This window comes from Eptesicus fuscus, chromosome 6, assembly GCF_027574615.1.
Source record: "Eptesicus fuscus isolate TK198812 chromosome 6, DD_ASM_mEF_20220401, whole genome shotgun sequence".
Classification (NCBI taxonomy): Eukaryota; Metazoa; Chordata; class Mammalia; order Chiroptera; family Vespertilionidae; genus Eptesicus; species Eptesicus fuscus.
Window position 1 is genome coordinate 65,732,862 of NC_072478.1, and position 27,329 is coordinate 65,760,190.

Below are 27,329 nucleotides of genomic sequence, written 5' to 3' on the forward strand. Positions count from 1 at the left end.
TGGTGGTCAATGCACTCCCACAGTGGGAGGACCGCTCGGCTGACCAAGATGAGCGGTGCTCTCACAGCAGGCCGATCCCCACAGGCCACGCCCCCCACCAGTGCACAAATCCATGCACCAGGCCTCTAGTCTACATATATAAAAGGCTAAGTGACTGACTGTCTGTCCAACCGACCGACCAGCCAGCCAGTACGTATGATGCAAACTGGCAATTTAAAAATAAATGTTGACTCATGCATGCGCAATACATATAAAGCTCCCATCAAACTTCTCAATAGTATTACTCCTTTGGAAATGCCATGTCATAAATTAAAATTGAAAGTAGGTGCAAACATCATGCTACTGAGAAATCTTAATAGTAAATGGGATCTTTGTAATGGTACTAGATTTATTATCAAAAGATTGCAACCTAACATAATCGAAGCTGAAGTATTAACAGGATCTGCGGAAAGAGAGGTTGTTCTGATTCCAATAATTTATTTGTCCCCATCTGACACTGCCCTCCCATTTAAATTAATTCGAAGACAATTTCCTGTGATGCCAATATTTGCAATGACTATTAATAAATCACAAGGACAAACTCTAGACACAGTAGGAATATTCCTACCTGAACCCGTTTTCGGACATGGTCAGTTATAGGTTGCTTTCTCTCAAGTTCAAACAGCATGTGACGTTAAAGTTAAAGTTGTAAATACTTCATCACAAGGGAAATTAGTCAAGCACTCTCAAAATGTTTTTACTCTTTTTTTCTTTTTTCTTTTTTTCAGGTTTCAGAGCAAGGTTTAATGCATTAACACATCCAAGTTATTTTCAGAAACATAGAAAGTCCTAAGTCACACAGATTTCCTCTCGATCCATGCTGAAGGCTGGGGCTGTTCCAGATGTAGCAGGTGCTGAGAAGGAAGCTGTTGGCACCACCAGTCACCAGAGGGGTCTGAGGAGGTCAGTTTAATTAGTCGTCCTTCTTAAACTTGCCATTGATGTAGGGCACCCAGGACAGAATCAGCTGTCAATCGGTGGCCCACACTAGCCCTACGGTGCCCATGGCACCCCACATGCCCGCCGTGGGGATCCAGTTCTTGACCAGTTGGCGGTAGCGCGGGCCCAGGAACTTGCTCAGGATCGCGTTGAAGTTCGCAGTTCAGGGTGACCCCAATTGCTCCAGGCCTGGACACACGACCTCAAAGTGTTTTTATTCTTAATGTGGTATACAGCAGATATTAGAATAAGTTTAATCAGTTTATCAGTCATTGTTTTTGTCAATATTGTTTTTATATCATGTTTTTGTTGTTTTTATATCATGTCTTTGTTGTTATATCATGTTGTTATTGTTTATTTATTAATCAATTTATATATTATTTTCATATACATTTTACTAATTTTCCTTCATCTCTGACACTTGTATTATAGAGAAAGGGAAAATAGCAATATTAAAATATTTCTCCTAATTAATTTCCTTTCAATGTGCACGAATCTGTGCACCAGGCCACTAGTTAGTGTAATAAAAACCATATAATAAAATTTCAGCAGCCTGTGGGTACATGTGAGATATCACTAACAACAGCATCTCTCCTTTCACTCACTGGATTTGAATAGTGAAGGAACTCAACAACACCCTTCCCCAGACTTTTCTAGTTGCATGGTAGCCACCATGTGTGTGATCGTGGACAGTCCTATGACCTTAACTCTGCCCGCCTTTCACACTACACTGAAAGTCACAGAATACAGCCCCTTGCCAGTCTATGGAAATCCTAATTCATTGCCTAGAATTCTGTGCCTAATGTTCACAAACCTATAAACCCATCAGATGCCAGAATGGTACCCTGTTCCCTTCAGTGCTCATTTGACCAGAGCCTGCAGTGGTCCTCACAAGTGCAGGGGAGAATGGCACAGTTCTGGGTGTTCTCACTTACCAAGTTCACATATGTCATAGCACTGTAGCTAGACACATGTACTCGAGTCAGACCACCTAGGAGGGAATCCTAGTTCTGATACTAACTCTGAACTTAAATAAATTACTGAACCTTCTGAACCTCAGTTGTCTTATCCATCCATAAAATAGAAATAATGCTATCATCCCAAAGGCTTAATATAAGGAGTAAATGAGAAAGCATGTCTAAAGGAATCAGTATAATCTGGCATATAAGTAAACATTCAATAAAGATTCATTATTGTTATGCCCTGAGAATGAATCACTGAAGAATTATTTGATGACTGGCTGCCACATCAAGCAGGGAAACCCTAAAAGTAAATTCGTTTCTTGCCAGGCATTATTTTGGGTCACATCACATAATTTATTATTCACAATAACCACCAAGGTAAATACTGTTCCCATGGTTTTAATAGGCTCATTTACCCAAAGTACCTGTTTTCTCCACTAAGTCATGGGGCTTCTCGTACTTCAGAAGACTTGAGACCTTTTCATTGGTGCCATGGTTACACTGAAATCAACAACACACTCATAGGTTTAATCTGCTGTCCAGAAAGTTATCTGACTCCTTCCTATTTCAGCTTCTGTCCACAGTTTATAAGGACACAGCCATCTCTACAAGTGCTGGATTATCACCTTTGAAGTTTTATTTATTTTGAAGTCAACAAGGATGTATCTTTTCAAAAGTAACCATATATGACCCTCTGGCACTGATGACCTCCCAGTAGGAGCTCAGTGGTTGGTTCATCTCAAACACTTTGAACCATGGCTTTTCCAAGCCTCTCCACAGGGGAAGGCTTTTAATCAATGACTCCTTTCTGAGTCACTGACTTCCTAAACTGGGGCTCAGGGCCCCCTTGTTTGGAGGACAGAGGAAAGGGCCTGGGACAAGGTCTGAGCTGCTTCTTTCAGCCTCTGAGACTCACACTATGACTGGGAAAGTGGAGAATTCAGGCCCATCACTCAAGGCTCTACCTACTCTCAGCTCCATATTCAATTACCAACCTTCTTTGTGCCATGTTTTGAATCCTCACCCACCAGGAATTGCCATCTTTGATACTTGAAAAAGCTAAATCCCAGCAAGACCTTCCCTAAATCTTTACATGCCTCTCAATAGAAAGGTACATTGGAACATTGTTCTGAGATATTCCTTCAGAACCCTGTCTTCCAATGTCTGTATTGTCTTAAGGGCAAGGTACAAAGTTTTCAACCATTCTCATTGCTGACGTCAGAATGTGTCATATAATAGATGAGTACATTTGAAGTGGAAGTATCTCTTTTTTTTTCCCCCTCTCAAAAATTGTCAGTACTACAATGATGTATCAATATTTTCAAATGTATTAGAATTCAGTAAAAGCCAAATAAAGACAATATATTCCTTGGAGTTCCCTGGTATTATATGTTCCTCTATTTTTTTTCCATTTATTTATTTTTTATTTTTTGTTAATCCTCACCTGAGGATATTTTTCCACTGATTATTAGAAAGAGTGGAAGGGAGGGAGGGAGGAGGAGGAGAGAGAGAGAGAAGCATTAATGTGAGAGAGACACATTGATTGGTTGCCTCCAACATGTGCCCTGACTGGGGCTGGGGATCGAACCTGCAACCCAGGCATTTACCCTTGATCAGGAATCGAACCCAAGACTCTTTGGTACACGGGCCGACATTCCAACCACTGAGCAACATCTGCCAGGGCTTCCCTATTATTGCTTTTTAAACCACGTGTTATCATATCTGTCTTCCCTACTGGTTGGTAAATGCCATAAAACCATTTGTTTTCACATGTCTCCCCAAGTAGTTGGTAAATGCCTTAAAATAATTTGTTTTCATATCTGTCTTCCCTAATAGTCAATAAATGCCTTAGGGATGAAACTTGTAGCCTCAGCAAAATTCTTAGTTCCTGAAATATAGTAGGTGATCAACAAATGCTTGCATGGGTGAATGGGTGAATGATGGGTGGATGGATGGATGGATGGATGGATGGATGGATGGATGGATGAAAAGATAGATGGAATCCCCACAGATATTGTGAAGAAGCAGGTGTTTGAGCATGGTGTCATCTTTTCATTGAACGATAAGTGTAGGATTATAGAAATGACAATACTATCAGCCAACTTTTCCCACTCCTTTTCCCCTCCGTGGTTCTCCTAGCCATTCAAAGGACACAAAAAGAGTCCAAGGCTCTCCATACAACCATTTTCTTTTCATGTAAGCACATTTCTTCAAAAGAATATGCTTAGTCAGCTTTAAGTTTAGTGGCTTTTTAAATGCCATCTCATCTCCCTCTTGGAGACTCCAACCTTTGTAATACTGATGTTAACAATAATAAAAATAGCTTACACTTATTGAGAGATGCTCTATGCCAGGCATTATGTCATGGCTTTATAGATATTCTCTCATTTTATCCTCATGATTGTCCTATGATGCTCAGACAAGTAGCCTGCCCAAGGTGGCTGAGCCAGGATTTGAACTTAGACTAAGTTCAGAGTTCTATTGTTTAATCTAATCTCTGATAAAATCACTCACATTTTTCTAATGTAGCTATTTTGAATGTTTTATTCTTAATGACTAAGTACTTTCATTCTACCACAGATGTGAAATATTTAAAATATGTTGATTCAAATTATTAACCAGCACAAATTTAGGAAATAATTTTACTCCTAAATTAGCCCCATGAAATGGGATAGACTTGTATTATGTAGAGTCTTTGAAATGAGAGCCAGGTGGGAAACAGAATAGGAGAGCACTTGGAAACCCAAGGCGCTGTCGTGCTGGCTGTACTCGTCAGCAGTTGCCCCTCAGAGGGAGCAGTGAAGCTGCAGGACATCATCCACTCTGTGTAAGGTAACACGTCTTGATTAAAATTTTAAAAGGAAGAAAAGGAAAGTGTACTGTGTACTGCCTACTTGAAGGTTACAACATGTGCAAGAGGCTGATGTTTTCTCTTACTGGCTGTTGAAACGTATCATACAGCTTGTACCTATTGAGGATTCAAGTTTGGGAAGGGACTTCCTAACTGTGAATTCCTGCTAGCTGGCTGTATTAACATCTTGGGACATTAATGTTGCCTCTAACCTAATTGTTCATGCTATTTTCAACCACAAATTGTGTCATCACCAACTCAGTCCAAAGACTAAAATAAAACAATCCAAGGAAAATTCTGGTGGCGTGCTTGTCAAAGAGAGCTATGACCTTCAGAAGGCTCACCGACATGGCTGCTCAGAATCCAGGCATTCTCTGCTCCTCACATGCACAACTGGATCCTCAACAAAGACTATATTTGCAACCTTAAATTCTTTACTCACCCCACCTGCTTGGCAAAAGACTTTCCCCACTGGAACATGCCACAGCTTGTAGAAAGAACTCCACCTAATTAGAAACACCACTTTGACAGTGGCCATGAATAAGTTGTGCCAGGTGTTCACATGTCACGAATACCAGTCATGTTTGGTTATTTATAACACAAAGTCAGGTCAATGCAATACTGATTCTTACAAGCTGCTTCTCTGGTCTCAACCTTGCATTTTAATTCAAATCACAGACTAATTAAACACACTAAAAAGTATAAAATTTAGCTCAAATTTTCAAGAGGGAGAGAAAGAAGAAGAAATAAAAAATGTATTGAATACCTACAAAGGCCAGCACTTGTGCTGGGAGCTTTACTTGTGTTACCTCTTAATTCCCACCACAATCATACAAAGGAGGTATTATTGTCCCCCATCTTACAGATAAGGAAACATAACCTCTGAAGGATTGAATATCCTGCCCAGGTAAGTGGTAAAACCAGGATGGGAACCAGGACTGTGTGAATTCAAATTCCATGTTTGTTTTCACTACCAGATCAAAATTTCCCCCACACTGCCTAGTTCAGGAGTTCAGGACCAGAAGCTTAAGGATAATGGTTTTAAAGGCACAGATTCTGCAATCGGGCTTCCTTTTTGTTTAATCTGCTCCCATCACTTCCTAGACACCTGACCTCATCAAATTACTTAACCTCTTTAAACCTCAGTTTCTTCATCTTTAAAAAGTAGACATCATTATAATGCTTCCTCATAACTTTTAAATATTTGACAATAATTATGACCATGGCCATTTTCTTTTCCACAAGTCTCTTCACCCTATTAAATATAATAATAATATCAAAGCTAATATCTACTAAATACTTACTACAGGCCAACCACCATGCTGAGGATTTTACATCAATTGTCTCATTTAATTCTAACAATAGTCCAATGAAATAATAGTAAGTGATACTTCTTGAGCACTCACTATATATCAAGATCTGTTCTAAACCCTCTACTCATACTAACTAGTAAGTAATTGAGGCAGTTAATATTGTTGTACCAAATTTACAAATAAGAAAATGGAAGCTCAGAGAGGATAAGTAAATTTCTTATGGTCACACAGCTAGGAAAAGATGAAGCCATGTTCAGAACGCAGCCAGATTTAGGAATTCACAGTCTTAACCTTGACTCTCCCATTCCTGGACCTGGACTGGGCCATAAAAGAAATGTCTGATGCAGTCCCTGTGCTTAAAGAGCTTCCAAACATATTAAAGCTGTAAGACCTACACATTTAACAAATGAGAATGCTACAATATTCTGCATCCAAATATCCAAAACATACAAAAAATGCATTAGAGGCCCTCGGAAGAGAAATGAGGGTGTAGGAATGGGATTCCAGGGAAGCCTTCCTAGAGAATATACTGGTATGGCTTGCACTGAGCCTCATAGGATTGGGGTTGGTTAGGAAGTGAGTTCAGAGAAGTATACCAAGACCAGAGGCTCAGCCAGTACAGAGATGCAGATGTGAGCCGTGTTTGGGGAAGAATGAGGAGACTGATCAGACAAAAAATGAGTTTCAAGCTGGAAAACAAATGAGACATGAAGAAAGGACAAATTACAGAAGACCCTTGAGAACAGTTTACAAAATCGGTCATCATTTACAAGATGCACCAGAAAGCATTTGATTCTTGAGGAAGAGAGTCACCTGACAACAGTGCACTGTGCAGCATGGCCTAATGTGGGGGGAGATTGAGAGAGACAGGAGGAGGCTCCAGCAGGGACCCCAGCACAAGGCAGTGAGAGCCAAAGTGATCGCCTCAGGGGACGGAAGTAAGGGCCCAATCAGAGACACTGTGAGCACAGAATCAATGGGGCTTAATGATAGATTGATGCAAGAGACATTAAGAGAACAGGTATGGAATGCCAGGATCTGTGCCTGGCTTCGTCAACATCAAATCCCCACACCAGGCTCTGTTAATGACTGACATCACAGACATTGAAAACATGTTTGTTAAATAAATGAGTGAGTCATCTAGCTTCCAGTCTAGGTCCTTCATTTTGAACATGAGAAAACAGATCCTGAAGGTTATGTGAATTAACCAAAATTATGTAAATGTGAGTGGCAGATTCTAAACAACATCCCTAAATCCTGACAACTATTCCAGAATAAATTCCATAACTTGTTCTCAGTATGGAAAATCTTAGGGACCAATAACATTGATGATATCAATAACAGAAATTGAGATTTGGAGAGAGATTGCTGGGGTTCCTGAATAATATTAATTTGGCTTTAGATATGTACTAGTAAATACTGATGTGATAATAGAACTTCTCATTAGAAATATTCTGTAAGAGGTTTTCAATCAAGGATTAGAGTAAAAGTGAGAATAACTGGAGAGAGAGATATTTGCGACTCATCAACATAAAACTATTAGTTGAAGGCATGAAAAACATATTTTTGTAGTATCATGAATAAGAAATGTTTTGGTTTCCTGTTACTTTAAGTAAATATTTTTTAATCTATTGAAGAATTGTTGAACAAGCAGTGCATTTAACTGCAATCAGTATGTTAATGTTGTTAAAATCACTTCATTTACTCTTGATGTGCCTGCATGCAATATGACTCAGGCCCTGCTGCACTGGCCAGGGTAGATCGGTGCCCTCTGAAAGCCTTGCTGGGACTCCACATCTGTCTCTGTGGGTCCTGTTACCATCTTTATTCTATACTTTAGTTAGATCTTGCCAAGTATTATTTCCAAAGATAAAGCAAAAAAATCTTAAAACGTATGCCTGGCCAGCGTGGCTGTGTTCAAGTGTCAGCCTATGAGCCAGGAAGTCGCAGTTCAATTCCCAGTCAGGGCATATGTCCCAATTGCAGGCCTGATCTCCAGTGGGGGGCATTCAGGAGGCAGCTGAGCCATGATTCTCTCTCATCATTGATGTTTCTATCTCTCTCTCCCTCTCCCTTCCTCTCTTTTATATATATAAAAGGCTAATATGCTAAGTGTTTGACCGTCCAACCAGTCACTATGGCGTGCACTGATCACCAGGGGGCACTCAACACAGGAGCTGCCGAGCTGCAGTAACTTGGAAAGGGCGTTTCTCAGGTGATGCACCCCAAAACCAGAGAGGCGGGAGCCCGATTCCTCACGGGGCCACGCAATTCCACCGTTGGCCGTGGGTCATGTTGTTGCTGGAGCACTATTATTCCTGAATCTGGTTTACTGCACACTTGCATTTGCATTCCACACCCTATACAACAGCAACTTTGCAGAGTGCCTTCTCACACTCCAGGACCCCTCAGGGGATGTCGGAGAGCCAGTTTCAGCCCAATCCCCACAGGCCAGGCCGAGAGACCCCACCTGCCAGAGGGACCCTGCTCACTCTGCAGACACCCTTAGAGCCATGGTGCCATCCCAGGTGCGGCCAGCCAGGGAGAGACCACAGGAAGTTGGCTCCAGGGTGTGTCTGGACCATCTCGCCCAGTCCCACCCCGCTGGCCACCTTCTCATTAATTTCCTTTCAATGTGCACAAATCCGTGCACCAGGTCACTAGTAACAATATATTTTTTAAAAATATTAAAACTTGTTCTGAGATTTATGGAATGTTCCTATGGCATAAAGGAAGCAGAGGCTTTGGATGTTTTCACTGCCTCATCATTCATGAGTCAGCCCACATGTTCCCTTACCTGAGAAGTTTTACCTAAATCTAACCTGTCGTCCTCATGTGTGCCCCATGAAGCACTTAGTCATTCCTTCCCCTCCATGCCTTCATAACTCTAAACATACTTCAGTTATAGTCGATGGCATGCTGTTTTGTAATTGCTTCTGTATATATCTCTTCAACCGGTTGATGTGTGTCAATAAAAATAAGCCTTTTTAATATATGTTTTTATTGATTTCAGAGAAAGAAAGGAAGGGGGAGAGAGAGAAACATCAATGTGAGAGAGAAACATTAATTGGCTGGCTCCTACAAGCCCCCTCTTGGGAATTGAACCCACAACCCAAGCAAGTACCCTGACTGGGAATGGAACCGGCAAACTTTTGGTGAAAAGGGCAATACTCAAACAACTGAGCCACACTGGCTAGGGCAAAAGTGAGCCTTTTTATCTTCCTCATTTTCATGACATCAGTGCTGGCACATGGCAGAAATTCAATTCATTTTGGTTGAAATCTTTTAACATCTGAGCATCTGAAGAGTCAGGGCAACCAAGTTTGGTAGCAGCTGACAGGAAGAAGAAACCATGTCCACATAGATTTATTCCAGCAAGAGGAAGAAATCCTTTCCCAATCATAGAAACCCAAATAAGGACAAAGAGCTAGGGAGTAGAAACAATATAGGGTAAGTGGAAGGAGGAAACTGGTCTCACTGGTGCAGAAGAGCAAAAGTTGGATAGGAAAGAGAGAAAATTGGGTAGGTTGGGTGGGATCAGATTGTACAAGGTCTCAGAGGGGTATGAATGAGACTCAGTACCTTAGTTCCCTACTGCTACTGTAACAAAATTACAACTCAGTGGCTTTAAACAACACGAATCTATTACTTTAACAGTTCTGGACACCAGAAGTTGAAAATGGGTCTCACTAGGCTAAAACCAAAGCTGTTTTTTTCTGGAGGCTTTAGCAGAAGAGGCTGTTTTCCTGTGTTTTCGAGCTTCCAGAGTCTGCCCACATTCTTTGGCTCATGACCCTCTTCCAACTTCAAAGCTAGCAATGGTTGGTTTTTCTCCTACCAATATACTTTGACACTTCCTTCTGCCTCCCTATTTCACTTTAAGGACACTGTGACTACCTTGAGCCTGCAGATAATCCAGAATAATCTCCCCATTGTAAGGTCAGCTGGTTCACAAAACTAATTTCATGTGAAACTAAATTCCCCTTCACCATATTCACAGGTTCCACAGATTAAGGGCATGACACCCTTGGGGGTCATTATCCTGCCCACCACACTCAGTATAGACTAGGAAGTCTCCATCTCTTAAACTGAAAACACCGTGCCCAAAGCATAGCACTTCAAACTGAGTGGCTCTAAACTGCCCTCTCCAAAACTCTGCACAACTGAGTCGTGATTAGGATTTTTTTATTGCCGTTGTTGGCTTCGTGCACAAAAAAAGGCTTTGTTTTTAAAATAGATATACATCAGGTGCTTTGTTCACATCCATTATAGACAGATAACAAGGGCATTTGAATCCTTCCCTGTATATAGCAGGCCCTAAAAAATGGCCCAGTTGTCATATGGTGGGATGCCCACATGCATAATATTTTGAATGATTTTAATTCATTTCATGGATTCTGAGTTCCTATTAACCTGGGTGATGAAATTCCCATGACACTGATAGGGCTGTGTGATTGTTTCTCCTTTGCATAACATTAATTAACAATGACAATGCAACTATCATGAATGTAGTTATCCTTCTTAGAGCTCAGCGCTTCATAGGATTTATCCTTTTTCTTTCAAAAATATGCTTATGGGGTTAGCTGCTGCAGTATCACTATTTGAGATTAAAATAAGAAATTCTTTTTCAACATCAGTGAAAGACATGAGGAAATTTATAAATACAATGATCTGATTTTAAAAATAGTCAAACCGCAGTTTTTTATATATGCAAACTGTAAATTCAAAGATGTGTAAGTTAAGTTTGCTGAAGTTGACTATTTGTATCTTCAAAGTACAGGTGGTCATGTCTGCATTCATTCATTCACTCTTTTAACAGTTTTATGTAAACTCCCCTGTGCCAGATACCATCCTAGCATAAGGTTTCAAAAAAAGACAGTCATTGTCCTCAAGGAGCTTACTGTTAGTAAAAAACAGGCCATATACTTTTAATAAATACATTAACAAACAGGTCATCTTTCAGGTAGTGAAAAGTACTCTGAATTAAAAGAAAGAAAATAGCACAGGGTAAAAAGAAAAAGAGAAGGAGTGTTATTTTAGTTAGGGTGGCCATGGAAGGTCTGAGCAGATATATGAGTAAGGAGCAAGCCATGTGAAAAAATGAGAAAAGGATGAGCATGCCAATTTCATTCAATGGACAAATATTAATTAAGTATAGACATTGGGCCAGGATTGTTTTTGGTGCTGGGGGTAAAACAAGTATAGAGACCCCACCAGAGGCAGGATAGGCCTGAAGAGATCAAGAAACAATAACATCAAAAAGTATGTGTGCCACAAAATATGAGTTATATTAATAAATGCCTTTACCAAACACGTTACCCTCTATTTGACAAGTGAAGTAATTACCAAAAGCACAAAATTCTAGGAGTAGAAGTCAGTCTAACTACCTCTCTTCCTAGATCTATGGTTTCTAAATTTCTTGCAATAGGATCATTTTGTTTAAACAAAGTCCCATGTGGAATTCCAACATATCAAACAAATAAAAGTGATCTTTCCATTGAAGGATTTGTGGACATCCATAGCCCTCCCTATTCTGCTTTCCCTCAAAAGTCCCCGGCCCTGTTTTGCAGTTTTGATCATTGTTCCATGGTTGTGTAAAATGTTAACATCAGGAAAAACTCCGTAAAAGATATATGGGAATCCTTTAGTACAGTCATCCCTCTGTACCCAGAAGTTCCACATTTGATGATTCAACCAAACACAGGTTAAAAATATTTGGGGGTGGGGGGCGGGGGGGTACGTTGTTACTGACATATTCTATGTAGTTAGGCCTATGATGATTGTGTCTGTACTGAACATGTACAGGCTTGTTTTTCCTTGTCATTATACTCTACACAATACAGTATAACAACTACTTACATAGCATTTACACTGTGTTAGGCATTATAAGTAATATAAAGATGATTTAAAGTATATGGGAGTATTTGCATAAGTTCTATACAAATACTAAACCATTTATATAAGGAACTTGAGCACCCATGGATTTGGATATCTATCTGCGGGGGTCCTAGAACCAATCCTCTGTGGATACTGAAGGATACTAGTTTTGCAACTCTTCTGTAAGTCTAAAATTATTCCAGCTTACAAAGTTGAAAGGAAAAAAATCTTTCTACCATCACTACTGGCAGTTCACTTAGGGTATGGGGTGGGGGGCATCATGTGAGGCCATTAACCCTGTCGATTAGTCATGACTAGATGCCTTAGCCTGCTTATGAGGGAACTATGGGAAAAGGCATTCCTTTCTGGGTAAACTATTCTGCTTTTTTTTCACATCCTCAACACCAGAAATTTCTTTTTTATGACTCTTTAAACCTCCCTTGCTCTGAAATAAACCCACTTTTTCAACTGTTGTCATCAATAGAGAATTAAATTGCCTTCTACAAAATTTTATGATATATTTACAGACCACATACTTTTCCACCAACTTCCTTTCTACAACTTAAAAACAATGCCTTCACCTTTTCTCACAGGTCTTCTTTTTCCATATTTGAATCATTCCGGGGACTCTACCCTTTAGGTTCCTTTTGACTTTCTTAAACTATGGTGTTCACAGCTTATCACTGGACTTTAAAAAATTAATTAATTAAATAGAAATAAAATTAAAAGGGGAGTCAATCAGTATCAAATACCTGGGGTGAGAGGGGTGTATTATCTATCACTCAGATTTTATATACAATATTCCTATTTAGATATTATTACTGTAACAAACTTACTACATTACCATATTTTGCTTTTTCTTACACATTTTTTTTCTCACTGCCTATGGCAGGCATTAAGCCAAGTGCCCTAGACATTTGCTCCCAATCAATGAACAGCCAGACTGGGAATTTCAAGTCTTCCAGTCAAGCACAATCACCAAAAGGGCTCTCTCCCCAAGAGGCATATACTCCCTGAATTTTCTATATACTAGAGGCCCAGTGCATGACATTCGTGCACTGGAGGGGCGGGGGAGGGGGTCCCCTCGGCCTGGCCTGCACCCTCTCCTAGTCTGGAACCTCTCCACAGGGATGTCCGCCTGCCACAGAGGTGGGAGAGGCTCCCACTCCAGCCACTGCGCTCGCCAGCTGTGAGCCTGGCTTCTGGCTGAGCAGCGCTCCCCCTGTGGGAGTGCTTTGAGCATCTGCGCCCTGGTGGTCAGTGCACGTCATAGTGACCAGTCGTTCCAATGTTCAGTCAATTTGCATATTAGCCTTTTATTATATAGGATATAAAAGCCTAAGCAATCGTTATGACTGAATGACCAGAACAACCAGTTGACTAGTCACTATGATGCACACTAACCACCAGGGGGCAGACATTCAACACAGGAGCTGCCCCCTGGTGGTCAGTGAGCTCCCACAGCCAACCTCCCACAGCCGGCCAACCTTCTGTGGTCCTTCCCCCCAGCCAGTCCCTCCCCCAGGCTGGCCGGCCTACCTCCCGCAGTTCCTCCCTCCATCCCTCACCCTGGCTGGCAGACCCCGATCAGGACTGGGCAAGATGGCCCCAATCAGCCCTGATCCTGGCTAGGCCTAGGGACCTCATTCATGCATAAATTCATGCACCGGGTTGTCTAGTATACAGTAGAAATTCATTCTGAAAGCATTCGCCTGATATCACTAAACAGTAAGGTAAGTAAACTGACTGAGTGTGTGACCTTGTTTGTTGAACTCTCCATGCTTTAGCTGCCTGTCTGAAAAAGTTAGGATAAGCATGTTTACCAACTTCACGAGGGTGTTGCAAGGGCTAATTAATGCTTATAAGGCACCATCTGATTAGAGGCTCTGTGGCTGTACCACCCAAGTCATCACAGGCTGTGGAATGCCTGGGTCCCTCAAGGGCACCGTGACTGTAGGTGACTTGCTGCAGCCCATCACTAGTGTATGACACAACTGTACTTTTTCAGACATGCACACCGAGGGCTAGTAAGGCTATCGCCAAAGCTGAAAAGCAGTTTTTCTAATGCTGCAGGCTCATGCACAAGGCACCAAAATAGCACTAGAAATACTATACCCATATTGCTTTATCCTAGACATCTGACACAAAGCTGATGCCAAATTTCTTGTCACATATGTGTCTGGAAGCCTTCGTGCTGAGAGGCATTTCTTATCTTCTGACATTTCAGAGAGCTGCATGGAGCTAGACAAGCACAGCCCCTCCTTCAAAAAGGCATGAGGCAAATGCAAGCATTCTTCTGGGGTGACATACACAGCCCTCGCTGGAGAAGATCTAAGACACCCTTCAGCACATCTGTAATCCTTAGGATGTTCCAAATGTTTGAGTGTGCTTCTTCCAACAAGTAAGAGCCCAACAGCCTGGCTCTCCAAGGTCATCTGGAAATGATATGCCCATTAGCCAAATGAGGAAATGCTACTGCAGGCAAACCAACCATAAGATCAAACAATCCGCAGAAGTGCAGGGGTCCAGATACTCTGTCTCTGGTGACCCAGGCCACATCCATCTATGAAAAGCAGACTTCAGTTGACTCTAATTACTGTTGTGACACATTCCCCAAGCAGCAACTAAACTAGGATTTTTGCACATGATACAACAGTAGATGATTTCTAGTGATTCTCTTCTTTTCTGATCTTGCCTATACAACCTGTCTGACAGAACAGGTGCCACGGAGACCCCATCCCAGCCACCAAGGAACAGGGTTTTCCAGTGGGAAAGTCCCAAAAGCAGCCTGTGTCAGGATAACCTCCAAACTCCTGCACCCTATTCCAGACCTTTTGACCAGAACCTCTGGCAAAATGAGATCAAAGAATCTGCATTTTTAACAAGTTTCCCAGAAGATATTTTTATTTTCCCAGATAATTTTTCTATACATTAAATGTTTTTAAAGTCTGACAAGTTTTTCAAGTAAATTAAAACATAAACCCTCAGTTTGTTGGGAGAGTTTCTGGCCACAGGCCTGTACTTAATGGTCATTGAGTCATCTACTCTAAACTCACCCACAAGCAAACTCCAGCTGCACTCAAGAGGAGGGAACACTTCATGACTTCTCCCCTCTGCGAGCATCATTGCTCATGCCCCTCGTTTGGAACAATGAGCACTGCCATATGATGCTTCTGGCGAAACTTTCCTTCTTATTAGTTTTCCATTGCTGCTGTAAGAGATTACCAGAAACTTGGCACAAACTTATTATTGTACAGTTCTGTAGATTAGAACACCGATAGAGGTCTTACGGGCTAAAATCAAGGTGTGAGCAAGCTGGTTACTTTCTAGAGGTTCTAGGGGAGAATCCATTTCTTTGCCTTTTCCAGTTTCCAGAGGCCACACACAATCCTTGGCTCATGGCCCCTTCCTCCATCTTCCAAACCAGAAACACCGCATTTCTGACTACTCTTCACATTTCCTTCTGACACTCCTCTTCTGCCTCTTCCTTTCACTTTGAAGGACGCTTGTGATTCATTGGAGCTACTCGGGTAACCCAGGATAATCTTCCCATCCCAAGGTTCCCAATCTGTGATTAAATCTGCAAAGTCCTTTTTGCCATGTAAGGTAACAGTTCACAGGTTCCAGGGATTAGGACATGACCATCTTTTGGGGGCCACTGTTCTGCACACCACATTTGTAATATGAAGGATGTCTTTTCATTTGTAATATGAAGGATGTCTTTATTTGGGTTCTCCCAAACGCAGACCCAAAACTAAGATTTGAGTACAAATCCCAGAAAGCCAAGTAAATGAGTGGGAAGTCACGCAGCAAGGGAGGAAAGCAAATCAGTGAGTTACTGCACAGGATAACAATATAGGCAATGGACTGAATTCTTCTGAGGAATGGGGCATTTATTTATCGACTAATTACTGTCATTTATTAGTTAGGGGTCACAATAACTCCCTGGCACTTTCAGAGCTTCCTGCCTCCCTTACTATGGAAGAGAACCATAGCTAGAGGATGTCTTGGCTGAGACACACGGGAGGCCATAAATTTGTTTCACCTGAGGGGCCTCCAGAGTTGGCTACGAGGAAAATAGCTTCTGAATCAGGAGCATGTTTTTTTAGCAAAATATGGCATTATATATCAAAAGCTTAAATACTCATATCCTTTAAGCCAGCAAATCCACCTCCAGGAATTTGGACACATATACAATGATTATTTATAATATCTTAAAGAATTGAAAATAATTTAAATTTCCATTAATAGGGGATTAGTTAAATAAAGTATAGTGATACAATTGAATACTCTGCTATAATCCTAATATATAAAAATCCTGGGTCACAACAACTGGTAACCACCAAGGCTCGACCAACCAGAAGTAAGTCCTGCAGTCAGCACTGGGTTGCCATGGCAACCCAGTGCTGACAGCTTCCGCTGCAGGTGTGGTACCCCAGCACTGACTGCTCAGGGGGCTGCAAATCAGGGCCAGAGAGAGGCCTGAAGAGACAAACAGGGACTGATCCATTGCCTCTGTGGCAGCTTTTGATCAGCACTTGCCTCTCTCTCTCTCCCAGTCTGGCCAGCAGCCAAGCCTCCATTTCTCTCCAGGCCTCCACCGGGGCTGCTGATCAGCCCTGCCTTTCTGATCAGGCCCCATTGATAGGTCCAGAGATGCTGACTGGCATAGAAACTGACCAATCAGAACCAAACCTGGGTCAACTGTGAGGAGCCAATGGCTGCCTAGGAGGCAGAGCTTTTTGATGCTGACTGGCATAGAAACTGACCAATCAGAATCAAAACTGGGTCAACTGTGAGGAGCCAATGCTTGCCTAGGAGGTGGAGCTTTTAATGCTGACTGGCATAGAAACTTACCAATCAGAACCAAATCTGGGTCAACTGTGAGGAGCCAATGGCTGCCTAGGAGGCAGAGCTTTTGATGCTGACTGGCATAGAAACCAACCAATCAGAACCAAATTGGCCGGCAGAGGAGGGAAGTTGGAGGGGTGAGATCAGGCCTGCAGGGGCGGGCAGTTGGGGGCAAGATCAGGCTGGCAGGGGAGGGTCATTGGGGGCAACCAGGCCAGCAAGGGGAGGACAGTTAGGGATGAGATCAGGCCAGCAGGGGAGGGAAGTTGGGGGCAACCAGGCCTGGCAGGGGAGGGCAGTTGGGGGTGAGATCGGGCTGGCAGGGGAGGGCAGTTGGGGGCAACCAGGCCAGCAGGGGAGGGTAGTTAGGGCAAAATCAGGCAGGCAGACACAATTAGGGGCGAGATCAGGCTGGCAGGGGAGGGCAGTTAGGGGTGATCAGGCAGGCAGAGACAGTTAGGGGCAATCAGGTAGGCAGGCAGAGGGGTTAGGGGCAATCAGGTAGGCAGGCAGAGGCAGTTAGGGACAATCAGGCAGGCAGGCAGGCAGATGAGCAGTTAGGAGACAGCAGTCCCAGATTGCAAGAGGGATGTTCTACTGCCGGCTGTCAGACATCCCCCCAGGGGTCCCAGATTGGAGAAGGTGCAGGCTAAGATGAGGGAACACTCCCCACCCCCATGCACAAATTTCATGCACCAGTCCACTAGTTAAATATAATGATGCCCATCTACATTGATTGATAAACTAGTTTCTGATATACTTCTGAGTGAAAAAAATTATTGAGTATATAATAAATCCATTTATGTAGAATTATGTGTGTATAATATAAGTGTATGTATATGCACAGCAAGATGACTAGAAGGATGTTCATCAAAATATTTGACAAAGGAGTCAAGAATATAAAGACAGTCTCTTCAATAAATGGTGTTGGGAAAACTGGACAGATACATGCAAAAAAAAAATGAAACTAGGCCACCAACTTACAACATACACAAAAATAAACTCAAAATGGATAAAGAACTTAAACATAAGACAGGACACCATAAAAATACTAGAGGAATCCACAAGCAGCAAAATTTCAGACACATGCCGAAGCAAAATCTTCACCGATACAGCTCCCAGGGCAATGGAAACTAAAGAGAAATAAACAAATGGGATTACATCAAAATAAAAAGCTTCTGCACAGCAAAAGAAACCATCAACAAAACAACAAGAAAGCCCACTGCGTGGGAGAACATATTTGCCAATGTTATCACCGATAAGGGTTTAATCTCCAACATTTACAAGGAACTCATACAACTTAACAAACAGAAGATAACCCAATCAAAAAATGGGCAACGGACCTAAATAGATACTTTTTGAAAGAAGACAGAAGGAAGGCCCAGAGACATATGAAAACATGCTCAAAGTCACTAATCATCCGAGAGATGCAAATCAAAACGACAATGCAGTACCATCTCACACCTGTCATAATGTCTATCATTAACAAATCAACAAATGACAAGTGCTGGCGAGGGTGCGGAGAAAAAGGAACCCTCGTGCACTGCTGGTGGGTATGGAGACTGGTGCAGCCACTGTGGAGAACTACAGACTGATGCAGCCAGTATGGAGTTTCCTGAAAAAACTATAAAAATGGAACTCCTATTTGACTCAGTGATCCCACTTCTAGGAATATATCCCAAGAAACTAGAAACACCAATCAGAAAGGGTATATGCACCCCTATGTTCATAGCAGCACAATTCACCATAGCTAAGATTTGGAAACAGCCTAAATGCTTATCAGTAGATGAGTGGATTAAAAAACTGTGGTACATCTACACAATGGATTATACTACGCTGTGGTAAAAAAGAAGGAATTCTTACCATTTGCAACAGCATGGATAGAACTGGAGAACATTATGCTAAGTGAAATAAGCCAGTCAGAGAAAGATAAATATCACATGATCTCACTCATTTATGGAATATAACAAACATAAACTGATGAACAAAAACAGATCTGAGACAGAGAAGCATCTATCAGACCATCAAACCTCAGAGGGAAGGTAGGGAATGGTTGGGGTAAGGGGGAGAGATCAACCAAAGGACTTGTGTGCATGCATATAAGCCTAACCAATGGACACAGACACCAGGGGGGTGAGGTCAAGAGTGGGGAGGGGGTGGGGGGGGCGATGGGGGGATAGACACATATGTAATGCCTTAATAAAGAAAAAGAAAAACCTCTAATAGTTTCTTGACCTGGACAGTTTGACTCAGTTTGTTGAGTGTCAAAAGATTGCTGTTCGATTCTTGATCTGGGCACATGCCCAGGTTATGGGCTGGATCCCTAGTAGAGAAGTACAGGAGGTGGCCAATCAATGTTTCACTCTCATATAGATGTTTCTCTCTCTCCCTTTCCATTCCTCTCTCTATAAAAATATTTTTAAATAATAAATTTTAAAAATTAAAAATCTTTAAAACATCTAAAGGTTTCTAGGAAACAAAATTTCTCCTTATACTTTTTCCTTCATATTTCTATGTATTACCAAAAAATTTTACAACAAATAATGCATTATTTATTATTTATCCAATATCAATCTATTAAAAAAATATTTCTCATTTTAAAAAAAGAATTCCAGTTTGTCCGAAAAAAATAAGCTTCTTTTTAGGTCTACTATGATAATGTTCAATGTGCTTATATACGCTTTTCCATTTTAAAACCATATGAGTCTAGGGACCATGTATTACATAGAATACTTAGGGCACAGTTTGAACACAGCAGGTGCTTAATAAATATTTATTATTTAATTGATTTTCATCAGTATAAAATTCAGTGAAACAACAAACTAAGTCACAGTGAAATGTTCACCCTGCATGGAGATGACTTCCCGGGGAGCTGAGAGGCCTGGTGTGGCCTTATCAGGGCAGGGTCTGCTGCAGCAGACAAGGGCAGGCCTGTCACGGCATGGGCACACCCACACCATTCCAGAGATGCTATCAAGAGGTCTACTCCCCTTAGGTAGAAGAGAAAAAATAAGGAGTAAAGCCTTACAATTTTACAGCACAAATGGGACAAGTGTAATTTGCGTCAATCTGTGAGAATGATTCAACAGTTTGTCCCCTGAAACCCTAGGCCTCCCCGAGACACAGCACTGCACTTCCACGTGTGCATGATGGCAGAGCCGCCTGGGAGTGCAGAGAGGAACAAGTGTGAGGAGGAGCCACGATGTGCCCACAGAGAAACAGGAATGACAAGTAAGTGGGAGACTTCACAGTCCTCCCTCCAGGTCCCAGGTCCTCCTTTTATGTCAAAATGAAAAATTTTCTTAACTGTCCAGGTTGCTCTTGGACTCTCCTTTGTTGCTCAGAATCTGAATAATGAGCAGATCAAGAGAAAATAGAAAAATGGACAAGTCCCAGTTTATTATACATATTAAAGAGCTGAGAGAGGTGGCAAGCGAAGGAAGGAGAGTCATGTAAAATGGATGCCAGGGAGGTTTTTAGGGTTGGGAGGTGTCAGTTGAAGATTCAGAGTTTTGGGGAGCACCTGATGTCCATGTGAAAAGGGATGAAGATGACAGTGAAGTACAGAGATTTTAAGACTTTTTTCTATATTAAGAATGCATACCTCATACTAAAATCTATTGAATTGTACGCTTGAAATGGGTGTATTGTCTGGTATGTGAAATGTGTAATGGTGTTATTTTTTAAACAAATACCCTCAAAAAAAAAAAAAGCAAACCCCAGTTTGGCAAATTATTGAGAAACTAAAATAATATTTTAAGAACTCTAATTACTTCTTGGGTATCACACAATTTCTTTGAATTCCTTTTTACACAGACTGAGCCATGTGGAACTTAAATTGTTTGGGTTATAAAAGGTTACAGAAAGGATCCTTAAAGATCCTCTAGTCCGAACTCTCATTTAAAAGGTGAAGAAATGGAGCTGGGAAGGTTAAGTCAGTTTTTGCTGTCATATAATAGTAAAGCTGGGAATTATGGTGGACTGAATACAGGTTTGAAAACTACCACCCCACTCCCATTCAACACTCTTCCAGCTATTGTTTACAGAAAGAAACAATTCAAGGATAAACATAATTAGAACACGTAGTTATTATGCTCAGTCCAGTTTTTCTGGCCTTTAGAACAAATCGGTTTGATTGGCATCAGTCCAATCAGTTGCACACCATTGCCCAGCGAACAGCCTAGGCCAGGGAGAGTCAGCCTTTCTGGGCCTGAAGAATAATCAGTCCTCACAATGACAATGTCACCCTCACCCCCTGTTGCTTTTAAAGAGCAACAGGAAAATAGCAGTAGCTACCATTTACTGGACACTTATTCATGCAGGGCAGTCAGAGCCCTGTGACACTGGAAAACAGAGAGTTCAATTTTTAAGTAAGAATTTGAAAACTACTAGATGTCACTAATGTAAATAACACCCATCTGGGAATCACATCAGAAGTATACAAAGTTAATTATGAGATCACATCTCCAATCTCTCCAGGATGGTTCTAGCACCTGCTATGTGCTAGGCACTGGTCTAGACATTTCACATATGGCAACTCTTTTTTTTATATATATTTTATTTATTTTTAAAGAGAGGAAGGGAGAGGGATAGAGAGCTAGAAACATCGATGGGAGAGAAACATCGATCAGCTGCCTCCTGCACACCTCCTACTGGGGATGTGCCCGCAACCAAGGTACATGCCCTTGACCAGAATGGCAACTCTTTTAATCCCCACAATAATTCTATTATATTAACTACCCCAGTCTGCAAATCAAAAAAGTAAAAACATGATGGGAGCAGGACCAAACAAGTAAAAGACAAGTTCTGATGTCAATACAATATCCTTAGGGCTCAAAGAGGATAGTCTTCATGATTTGACTTAAGATTGTACCAAGAGTCCCCTTTTGTCCCATTAGCTTCATTCATTGGTGAACTAATGCCCAAAATAGTCACCTATAAAATTAAAAATAACTTAAGCATTGATCACAGTAGACTATGCTACAGAAGCCAGTTGAATAAACTGAAATCTTAGTGACCTGACATAACAAAAGTATGTTGTTATGTTGCTCATGCAAAGTCTGATGCAGAGGTTTGGAGTCCTTAAAGAGGATCAGAGATGAGGCAAGGAGAGCATGGAAGATGGTGCAGGATGTTTTAGATTCATGGCATGCAGATCAAGCAGGCCTACAAGTGGAGTTCATCCTTTCTATCCACAGTCTGCTGGCCAACCTACCCTTTTTACAGAAGGCTGGGAAATGCAGGGAAGCAGAGGGATGGGGGAAGACTATCATCCCCGCCACACTCCTAAAAGAATTGCATCTTTGGTTTTTATCAGTCAGCATATTAGTTAATGAGAGTTAGTAACAACAACAGACAAAAATAGTATGTAAGGAGTCTCTTCTTCAGGACAGGACCAGAGAGAAAGAGGGACAGTGACAGAGACAAATGTGCGTATGTGACAATGTTGCTGGGTTTTGCTTGATTTCAAAGATCTGCCTACTAAACCTCACTGTCTCTCATTGCTAATGCTCCTGAAGACCAGTCATGTGATAACTCAGACCTTACATTATGCAAGTGTAAGTTCTCTCAGAAATAATCAGAAATAAAGCTGCTTGTTCATTTAATTCATAGAGACAAATAGATACTCTGGGAGAGACAACTAAATAAATAAACATTTTCCTGACAAGTTGACTGTAACAGAGCTCAATAAATTGACATATTTCCCCCCGTTTATTTCTACTATAAAACTCAACAACAACAAAATAATGAATTGGTCCAAAAGGAAACAATAAATCAAATTTAGGGATATACAAAATGTTTAAATCATATATTTAAAGAAAAAATATAATTTATTAAAACGTTAATAATAACTATTGATGCATGACCCAGTTAAGCCAGAAACCTGGCTTAAAACCCTCCTCTTCACTCAGTCTAATCATCAACTGCATTTGATTTTATCTCCATAATGTCTCTATCAAGTCCATCATCTTCACTTCATCCTTCTATCCCTATTGTCCCTGCTCAAACTTCTTCACCTGGAAAATCACATCACCTCCGAGATGATCTCTCTGAATTTGCTCTTGCTCACTCCTTCAAGCCCATCCCAGGTGCCAGTGAGCTTGAAACTGTAGGGTCCAACAGAATCATTTGGAAGCTAGTTGAGTGCACTAATTCCCACGTTTTTCCCCTGGCTACCCAGAATATCCTTGTGCATTGCCTTCCTGATAAGCCAGCATTTACCTTCAAAACTGAGCTCAGTGAGTCATTTCCTTTGTTAATTTCTTCTGCTATGCCACCATTGACAGAGTTAATGTGTTCCTCCTCTCTCTTCCCCTGCCTGCTCCTGACCTTAGTACATACTTCTATGGCTGCACATCTTTGTTTACATTCCTCCCATTCCCTGTCTACTCTTTTTTTTTAATCCTCATCCAAGAAATGAGGATATTTTTTACATTGATTTTTAGAGAGAGTGGAAGAGAGAGAAGAGGGGGACAGAGAGAGAAACATGAAAGTGACAGAGACACATCAATTGGTTGCTTCCCACATGTGCTGTGTAGGGATCAGACCTGCAACCCAGGTACATGCCCTTAACCAGGAATCAAACCCCTGGCCCTCAGGTGCATAGGCTGATCCTCTAACCACTGAGCAACAACAGTGATGGCCCCTGGCTACTCTTCATCCCATTTCTTTGTTTCATCTCTGTGCCTGGCAGGTAGAAGGCACTAAACAGACATCTTGAATTAGAGGTAAATAGAAATTTTGAGGTCCTTTGGGGATAGCAACAAAGATTCCCCCTTGGATTATCTTATCCTTTCAGTTAAATATATTGGTTGAGTTGAGTTTATAGCATTTGTTTCTTTCCTACATTATTCTAATTAATTCTAAAAAACACTTTTGTAAAGCCTACTATGCATGCCATTGTACAATAGTGCTTCTCAAAGTCCTGTGCTTATATGCTGAAAACTATAGATGTTGGCTTTACTTTGCTTTTTATTCTTACTTAACTAACAGTTTCTGTCCCAGTTAGGTTAGCACTTGGAAGACTGTCTGATATCTTTTGAGATACTTTATACTAGTAATAAAGATTTCCCTTCCAACAGAGCTAATTTCTCCTTCCAAATAATATAGCACCAGACAGTGTTAAAATGATTCCTATATATTTATATTTCTACCTAATGGGCTTCTTTAGGGAAGTGCATGAGAAAGTTAATAGCAGCCTAATACTTAAACCACACATCCCTAATCAATCAATAAGGGGTGTGTGTGTGTGTGTGTGTGTGTGTGTGTGTGTGTGTGTGTGTTTTCAATTGCATGGCCTAAGACCCTAACTCATATCCTGAGGGAGACTGATGGAAAGAATGGACCATTGTCTCTCTATATTTATCTCTGAAACTTTATACTTAACTCAGAGACCTCCTCTGGATTCTGAAAGCAATCTGTAACAATTGAAAATGTGTCATAAATATTGTAGCCCTATTCTACCCCTAGGTGAACTAAAAAAATAAATAAAAAAAATAAATAAAAAAACCTCTTTTGTATACCCATTCAACAGTTCAGGTCATTAAGTCAAGCCTGTACATAACAATGTGTTTAAATACTGCTGCTTTGTATAATTCCTTATATATCTTATTATGTAAATTTCTCTCAAAGGAGAAAATGCTGTCATAAATCAGACAGCAAAACTCTTAAACTTGCCAAAATACTGCAGTCTAAAATAATTTTCTAACAGAGAGACACTTCTTTTTAGCAGAAGAGTGGAGTTATTACAAATGTACTCTTTGTGACATCAAAACAGTAAGAATGATTATTCAGCCTGTATTTGTTGGCTTAGAGTTATTTGGATGTGGTAAAAATATCTTCTCTCTAGCCATAAACCTATAAATCTTCCCTACAAAGATGAAAACTGTCCATAGCAATCAACAGTAACACCCCAAGTCTGATACTCCCAGACATGCACACAACACAGTTCTGGGCGGTCTGAGAGCACTGCTAGCATTAACCAGGAAATTACACAGAACACCACATTCCCTCTGCTCAAAGCACAAGTGTCCTCGCTGTAGCACTGAACCAAAATTCAGAACTGCCCCAGAAATACACAATGAAAAGCTATAAATATGCTGTGTGGGTGGATAAGAATTTGTAATAAAGTTTAAAATCATTTATAGGGCAGCTATAATTTAAAAAAAAAGTAACAAGTGTTAAGGATATGGAGAAATTGGAACTCTCATACATTGCTAGTGGGAATGAAAAAAGTGATGATTTTTGACAGTTCCTCAATAGGTTAGACAGAATTACCACATGACCCAACAGATTTCACTGCCATGTATAAACTCAAAAGAATAAAAAACAAGGACTCAGCCCTGGCCAGTGAGGCTCAGTTGGTTGAACATCATGCTGTGCACTGAAAGGTAGCCGATTCAATTCCTGCTCAGGGCACATACCCAGGTTGCAGGTTCAATCTTGATTGGGTGCATACAGGAGATAACTGATCAATGTTTCCCCCTCATATTAATGTTTCTCTCTCTCCCTTTCCCTTTCTCTCTCTCTCAAATCAATAACATATTTTTTAAAAACAGAAGGACTAAAACAGATACTTATACACGAATATTCATAGCAGCACTATTCATAACAGGATGGGAAAAAATGCAAATGCCCATTGACAGATGAGTGGATAAACAAAATATAGCATATACACACAATGGAATATGATTCAGCCTTATAAAGGAACAATACTGATGAACCTAGAAAAAATTATGCTAAGTAAAAGAAGCCAGAACTATGAACTATTCAGAAGATGCTAATTTATAGACACAGAAAACATAGTCGTGGTTGCTAAGGGCATTGGGGTGGGGAGAGTGGAAGTGACTATTCAATATGTCCTATTTCCTTTAGGGGTGATGAAAATATCTGAAGCTGGTGGTGGCAATAGTTCCAATACATTGTGAATGTCACAAATGGCACTGAATTATACACTTTTAAATGGTTAAAATGGTGACTTTCATATTATATGAATTTTACCACAATAAAAAAATCACTTGCAACTAAATAATTGTTAAATATATGATGCAACTCTGAAATATTCCACAGTAAAAATACTTTGATTAAAGAATACTGATCAATGCAAGATTGCTTGAATTATCAAATGTCAGCCTTAACTGTTCCATTTCTAAATAAATTTACCATTGCAGTAGAATTTCAAAGAATCTTGAAACTAGAAGAGGTTTGGTGAATATTTGTATATTGAATTGAAAAAGCAGAATGCTGTAAAGTCAAATAACATAAACCCCAAGTCATAACTTTGGTAATATAAGATGATTATAGATATCTACAGTAAAATACCTAGAAGTTTGTACTCCACAAAGTCTGAGAAAAACTAATGTTCTATTTTGAAAACCAATAAATTCTCAGCATTCCAAATAATTACTGGCCTATATCATTATTCAGAATTATGTATAAATATGAAGATTCATCAATAAAATTTATGCTGAGTGCTTATTATATGCCAAGCATGATTCTAGACATTGGAAATATGAAAGTTATTAAGGCAGGGTTCTTGTCCTGAAGGATCTTTTGAATAAAATGATAACCATGCATGTTTACATATTGTAATTTTATGTATGCCAATAATGTCACCCAGGAACAGTAAAGGGATGAATAGCCAACCAGAGTCAACAGTAAATACAGATAAATAATACTGCTTTTGTCTTCCTAATGGATATTTAAAGCAAAGCACCAATAAATCAGTATAATCATGCTATCCAGACAACTGCTAAGAAATATCATGCTGGATATTTGAGTTGGTAATCACATTTTCCTAAACTCCTAAGCTCTGTTTTATTCATATTCTGTCTCCTCAATCAATCAGAAGAATGGATAAATGTCTCATTGTAGGCTGTTATCACTGAAAAAGGAATGTTTGACACCCAGAACCCTGTACCTGGTACTATGAATGACTCAGAGTTTAGAGACAGCATCCCTACCTTTGTGTAGTTTGTTATCTGATTGGGTAAACAAAATGCCCATCAGAATTATTAAAGAGCAATTAGAGAGTGACATAAGATCTAAACATATGAGTCAATATAGTATAAATCAAGCTTTCAAGTGCTGTGAGAATGTGAAGTATGAATTGCTTCCCTGGTACCCACTGCCCTTCTAATACAATGCAGGCTATGGTTTGCATGTTCCAAGAAACAGTTCTAATCTTGATCTATTTTCTTCATATCATACTCAGGAATTGGGGAGAGAGAAATCTAGGACTTGTAATGTTCCCAGGCACTTTAGTAGGCATTTTTATATTTTACCTCACAAAAACCAAGCTAGTTTATCATCATCATCAATCCCATTTAATACTTGCCCAAGATCACACAGTAACTATAAGTGATCGTTGGGGAGGAGTCATTGGAACCAGGTTTAATTTCAAATACTATTTTTTCCACACAGTTTTGCTCCATGATATCATACTCCTTAGACTACACTCTAAAAGTTGCTAAAAATAATGGCTGTTGTCCAAAAGTG

The 27,329-nt window shown here is 40.5% G+C and overlaps 1 pseudogene; it reads right to left on the reverse strand.

The window, feature by feature from the left end:
• Positions 1-602: 602 nt before the first annotated feature.
• Positions 603-5,141, reverse strand: LOC103290345 (cytochrome b-c1 complex subunit 10-like; annotated as a pseudogene).
• Between the last annotated feature and the right edge of the window lie 22,188 nt (positions 5,142-27,329).